Here is a 6,161-nt window from a genome sequence, read left to right as displayed (position 1 = left end):
TGGGCCAGAAGAGCAAGCTGATGATGGGCCGAGAAGGGGCGTTCTGTCAAAGGAAAATGAACCCACGATGCACAAGCAGAAACTAGAGTATATATATATAGTAGGAATGTGTTGCGGTAGAGGGTATGAAATGTAATAACCTAAACTTCCACTTGTTTCCGGCCGTCACGGCGCTACCAGCTCTCTACCGTATCTCTCTGTTTCTCTGTATCTTCCTCTTCTCTCATACATCTCCACTAGTAATCTGTTAACAATTGGTATCAGATTCGTTCGATCCTTGGAGTTTTCTACCTTAATCCACTTTCCTCAACTTCACCGCATCGCCATGTCACTCGACACGAAGCTCATCCTCGACGCCATTAGCGAGTTCTTTGACAAGTTCGACGCGCGGTGGGCCGTGCGGGAGGCATCCAGGCGCGTCCCTGTTCCGACCCAGTCCACGGCTGCCGGAGCCGACGTGGTCGCCGACAATTGGGGCGACCTTTTTGACAGTGGCAACGACTCCACCGAGAAGCACTATGCGGATCCTATAATCACCGACAACTGGGGCGGATTCTTCGATGGAGCGGACGCGGCTGTCGACGCCGATTTCGCCGGCCACTGGGACAGCCCTTCCTCCAACCCCGACGCGACTACCTGCGTCACACCAGAGGTTGCGGTGGAATCGGTGCACCCGGCCGCACGCGGACGCTTCTTCAACAACGATTCGGGTGCACCGCTTGACTCGGACGACGACAACTCCGTCCACGGCGACCATGGATCCGTGATGTCCCATCTCCTAGAGCACGAGACCGACATCGCCTTCCTTCCCCACTCGGATCAGCGGGATGGAGTCGAGGCGCGACTCATCCTGCGCGGGTGCACTCCTGCCTCCTTCACCATCGCCTCCATCGGCCCCAACAACGAGATCTCGGGCACCGTCCCCCCGGACGCGCTCGCCAAGGCCGCACCCGTGCTCTTCGCTTCGAGGGCGCCTAGACCATCGCTCAAGTACCTGGAGCTGCTCCTCCCAGCGGAAATCGGCTCCGACCACATCGAACTACCGACCGCTGCCGCCGCGGGGCACATCGTCGCCCAAGTCACCGGCAGCAACATGGTGTCCGTGGCATAGGGCCAACTCCGGTGCGCCCTCGTCCTCACGCATAACTTCCTGTCAGGCCACCACCAGGCCGTCAGCAAGGAGTGGGACGTGGTCGCCTTCGCGCACCCAGTGTGCAACCTGGAGGAAAAGACGGTGGACACCATCTGCACTGGACAGATCGAGCACCTGCTGCAGTAGTACCTCAAGCCTTCACCTACCTTGATTGGTGCCAAGCTGTTTGTGGGGCTGCAGCACTGCCATGAGCAGGGCATCCTTCACCAGGACATCAAGGGCTCCAATCTGCTGATCGACTACCCCGACATGCTCAAGATTGGTGACTTCGGCCTCGCCAACTACGGCGCTGGGTGCCGACAACCGCTCACCAGCCGCGTCGTCACGCTCTGGTACCGCACACCTGTGCTGCTGCTGAACTCCACCAGCTACAGCGTCGGCTTCGACCTCTGGAGCGTGGGTTGCCTCAACGAGATCTTCTTCGGCAAGCCCCTCATGCCCGGCAGTGGCGAGATGTACCAGCTGCTGAAGATCTTCAAGCTGTGTGGGTCACCTCCGGATATGGTCGAACTCCAACAGCACATCAACAATGGTCACGCGGTTCTAGTTCTAGGTGCCCACCGTGTGTTTGAGGAATTGTCATCACATGTTATTGCCACCTGCAACAATGGTGTTGGCTCGACGATGCAAGACCTGGCACATGCTATCGGTAATACTGAAGTGCGGCCAATACCATGGCCATCTTTCAGTTTCTCTCCAATTGGATTGGCTCCACTATTAGCATTGGAATCAATTGCAGTGGTAGGTGGAAGGTGCATGCTGCAGAAGAGTGCGAAATTCAAGATTATCTATAGGCTGAGTAGTGTGTTGGCTTGGTTTGTTGGTTCTGGTGACCAGGAACTTAGATGGTTGTCTAGTTATCTATTCATACATTATGGTAATTCCTGGAAGTTAGTTGTGTATGATGGCCAAGGGCACATATTGGTGACAATGTTGAGCTCAATTTCTATTCGAGAAGTGGGTTCCTTTAGATGTGTGCTGAAATTCATATGGGTGCCTATTCTGGTCGTGGGTGTCCTAGACTTCATGATGGTACTATCCATGATTCTACAACAGTGTGATACAAAATCATCTCGCAGAGTGGAGAAAAGGGAGATTTCTAAAATTACAGATGCAACGATCATGCTTTTAGAAGAAATGAAGCCACATGGTATTAAGTGGAAAGGAGAAACCTACCATTGTCCACTGAATGCACTTGCAACAACAAGGCAAACTGATCAAGCTTATGTCATATTTAGTGGTACGAGTGTTGCTGGGCTTATGCACAGAGATTCTGTTCAATTCAGGCCAATACCATGGTTTTTCTTCAGATTGTGTAGTGAGGTTGGTTACAGGTCCTATAATTGGACTGAGCGAATATCTGAACCCACAGAACAACTCATGATGGTGTTGTCATCTCTAGCTTGGTCAAGTACTCAGACAGTTACCACACTAAAATTATAAGATCAAATGCAGCAGCAAGACATTATGGTGCTCATTGACTCTGGATCTTCTCATACTTTTATCAGTGACAAATTGCGACCAATGTTATCGGGTGTGGAACCTCTGGTTAACCCAATCACAGTTCAACTGGCTATTAGACAAGTTATTCCTTGCCATTACCATTTGCCTTCAGCCAAGTGGAGTATGTCGGGCTGTCACTTTTCAGCAGACCTGAAGTTCTTGCCAATACCTTCATTTGGTCAAGTTATTACTTGCAATTATCAGGTGCCTTCAGTTGAGTGGACCATGCATGTTCGCAGTTTTTCAGTGGATCTCACGTTTTTACTCTTACCCTTGTTTGATCTGGTCGTGGGCATGGACAGGCTACAACGATATAGTCCTATGCTAGTGAACTGGTCTAACAAATGGATGAGCATTCCCTATCAAGGAGCAACTAGGTGTTTACAAGGTGTTCACCCTTCTGTTTCCACAGGAGCAATAGTGGAGCTGTGGTTACTCTCGGCCACCTCCCAGCAGAACCGTTTCCCTGACAGCAAGATGCCAATAATCAATACTCAGGTGCAGGATATTCATTACCAGTTTTTGGATATTTTTGAGGATCTAGTTGGGTTGCCTCCAAGCAGGCCTGGTGATCACAATATCCCTCTGTTACTCGGTGCACATATGTTTACTGTGTGCCTCTATCAGTACACACCGACTCTCAAAGATCATGATACGTAAGCACAAGAGTTATTGACTCAATTGGTCATCGTCTCTGCATATCCCAATTCACCTTTCACTATGCAGTTGGTATATGGTTCAAGTGATCTGGTCAGGGATGGATGCTTCGCATGCAACTTGGGAGGACGCCGAAGCGCAGAAGAATCACTTTCCATTAGTGGTCGCTTGGGGACAAGCGGCGTTCGAAGAAGGGGGAATGTCAGCATCAGCCCTTCGACAGAGCAGGTCTTGCCGGTTGTGGCACAGGAGCGGTTGAACGCTGAGTTGGATGATGGGTCAGAAGAGCAAGCTGATGATGGGCTGAGAAGGGGCGTTCTGTCAAAGGAAAATGAACCCACGATGCACAAGCAGAGACTGGAGTATATATATAGTAGGAATGTGTTGCGGTAGAGGGTATGAAATGTAATAACCTAAACTTCCACTTGTTTCCGACCGTCACGGCGCTACCAGCTCTCTACCGTATCTCTCTGTTCCTCTGTATCTTCCTCTTCTCTCATACATCTCCACTAGTAATCTATTAACAGAGGGTTTTTATCCTTTGAAAGAAGGTCAAATATTTTAGATACCAATTTTTGAGAAACTCCTCCTTAAAATATAGATATTGAGATAGAATTTCTTAGAAGGGTACTAATCTCAAAGATACCAATTGAAAAACAACTTTGCTTCGAATTTTTTTGAAATTAGCGTGGTGGTGCGGTCCTTTTGCTTTGGGCTAATACTCTCTCCCCCGTTGGCATTAATCGCCAAAAACGGAGTAGTTAGAGCCCTTTTTAAACCCCCCCTTTGGCAAACAATATATGAGTGAAAGATTATACCAATGTGGAGAGCGATACGGAGTGACGGCGAAGGGTAAATAATACCAGTAGAGTGGAGTGGAAGCCTTGTCGTCGCCGAAGACTCCATTTCCCTTTCAATCTATGACTTAGCATGTAATACACTTGGAAACACATTAGTCATAGCACATGAAAGAGATATGATCAAAGGTACATAAATGAGCTATGTGTACAAAGTGTCAATCAAAATTCCTAGAATCAAGAATGTTTAGCTCATTCCTAAGTTTGGTAAAAGTTTTCTCATCTAATGGTTTGGTAAAGATATCGACTAATTGTTCTTTGGTGCTAACATAAGCAATCTCGATATCCCCCCTTGGTTGGTGATCCCTCAAAAAGTGATACCAAATTAGGGATGGCAATTTTACCCGCGGGTTCAAGTATCCATGGATATCCGACCCGTCGGTTTCGGGTTCGGGTACGAAATTTAACCCGCGGGTCTCACCCATACCCGACCCGTGATAAAATCGGGTCGGGTACGTGTTTTATATTTCACCTGCGGGTCCTGACGGATATCCGAATTATTCTTAGTTTTCAGCCCACCAGAGTCTAGAAACCGGCCCAATGTCCATTTTTATTCCCTATTCAGTATTCACGTCTCTCCTCTCTGGCTCTCTCACGCCGTCACGCGTCTCTCTCTGTCTCAGCCCGTCAGCCGCCTGCCCGACGGCGCCTAGCCACAAGCTTGCGTCCCTGCCGTCCGTCCGGCGTCCCTGCGCCCAGAAAGGCAGAACCGTAGAAACCGAGCGCCCTGCCCCTGCGTCCGTCCGACGTCCCTATCGTCCAGCGGTTCAGGTCCGGCAGCAGTTCAGGTCCGGCTGCCATGGTGTCGGTGAACCGATCAGCCGGTGCCGCCTGCGCCCTGCCTGCGACCCTGCGTGCCTGCGTGGCTCCATTCTCCACCCGCCACCACTAGCGAGCGGACCTGCGTCCCTGGAGCTGTGGAGTGCCCCTAGCCTACGACCGGCGACCCTGCGTCCGTGGCTCCATCTCCGCCGCCACTCGACATTGCTAGCGAGGAGCGAGTGTACCTGCGTAGCTGCGCTGCTTCCCTGGCTCCATCTACATAGTCCTTGCCGCCCTGCAAGTGGATCCGATAGGTTCTCACACCATCCATGGCGCCTAAAAGTGGATCCAACTCTGAGTGTAATTATACCCGCGGGTATCCGATACCCGCCCGATATCCGATGGGTACGGGCACGGGTACAAAATCCTACCCGCGGGTATAGTCGCGGGCGGGTATGAGTAATACCCGCGGTATTGTTGCGGGCGGATATTTACCATACCCGATTTGAACCTGACCCATTGCCATCCCTATACCGAATGGCTATGTGCTTAGTGCGGCTGTGTTCAACGAGATTATCCGCCATGCGGATTGCACTATCATTATCACATAGGAGACGAACTTTGGTTAATTTGTAGCCATAGTCCCTAAGGGTTTGCCTCATCCAAAGAAATTGCTCGCAACAATGACCTGCGGCAATATACTCGGCTTCGGCGGTAGAAAGACCTATTGAATTTTGTTTCTTTGAAGCCCAAGACACCAGAGATCTTCCCAGAAACTGACAAGTCCCTGATGTGCTCTTTCTATCAATTTTACACCCTGCCCAATCAGCATCTGAATAACCTATTAAGTCAAAAGTGGATCCCTTGGGGTACCAAAGACCAAACTTAGGTGTATGAACTAAATATCTCAAGATTCTTTTCACGACCCTAAGGTGAACTTCCTTAGGATCGGCTTGGAATCTTGCACACATGCATACAGAAAGCATAATATTCGATCGAGATGCACATAAATAGAGTAAAGATCCTATCATCGACCGGTATACCTTTTGATCTACGGATTTACCTCCCGCGTCGAGGTCGAGATGCCCATTGGTCCCATGGGTGTCTTGATGGGCTTGACATCCTTCATTCCAAACTTAGTGAGTATGTCTTGAATGTACTTCATTTGGCTAATGAAGGTGCCCTCTTGGAGTTGTTTGACTTGAAATCCTAGGAAATACTTCAACTCC

The 6,161-nt window shown here is 49.9% G+C and overlaps 1 pseudogene across 1 annotated transcript; it reads left to right on the top strand.

Annotated features, from left to right (window-relative positions):
• Positions 1-319: 319 nt before the first annotated feature.
• On the top strand, positions 320-3,875 carry LOC103651257 (uncharacterized; annotated as a pseudogene). Its single transcript, NR_156477.1, has one exon. The product of NR_156477.1 is annotated as an uncharacterized protein (transcript).
• The last annotated feature ends 2,286 nt before the right edge of the window (positions 3,876-6,161 follow it).

The sequence above is a fragment of the Zea mays genome, chromosome 3 (assembly GCF_902167145.1).
Source record: "Zea mays cultivar B73 chromosome 3, Zm-B73-REFERENCE-NAM-5.0, whole genome shotgun sequence".
NCBI classification, from domain to species: domain Eukaryota; kingdom Viridiplantae; phylum Streptophyta; class Magnoliopsida; order Poales; family Poaceae; genus Zea; species Zea mays.
Note: the sequence above shows the minus strand (reverse complement) of the source record. Positions and strands in the feature narration are given on the sequence as shown.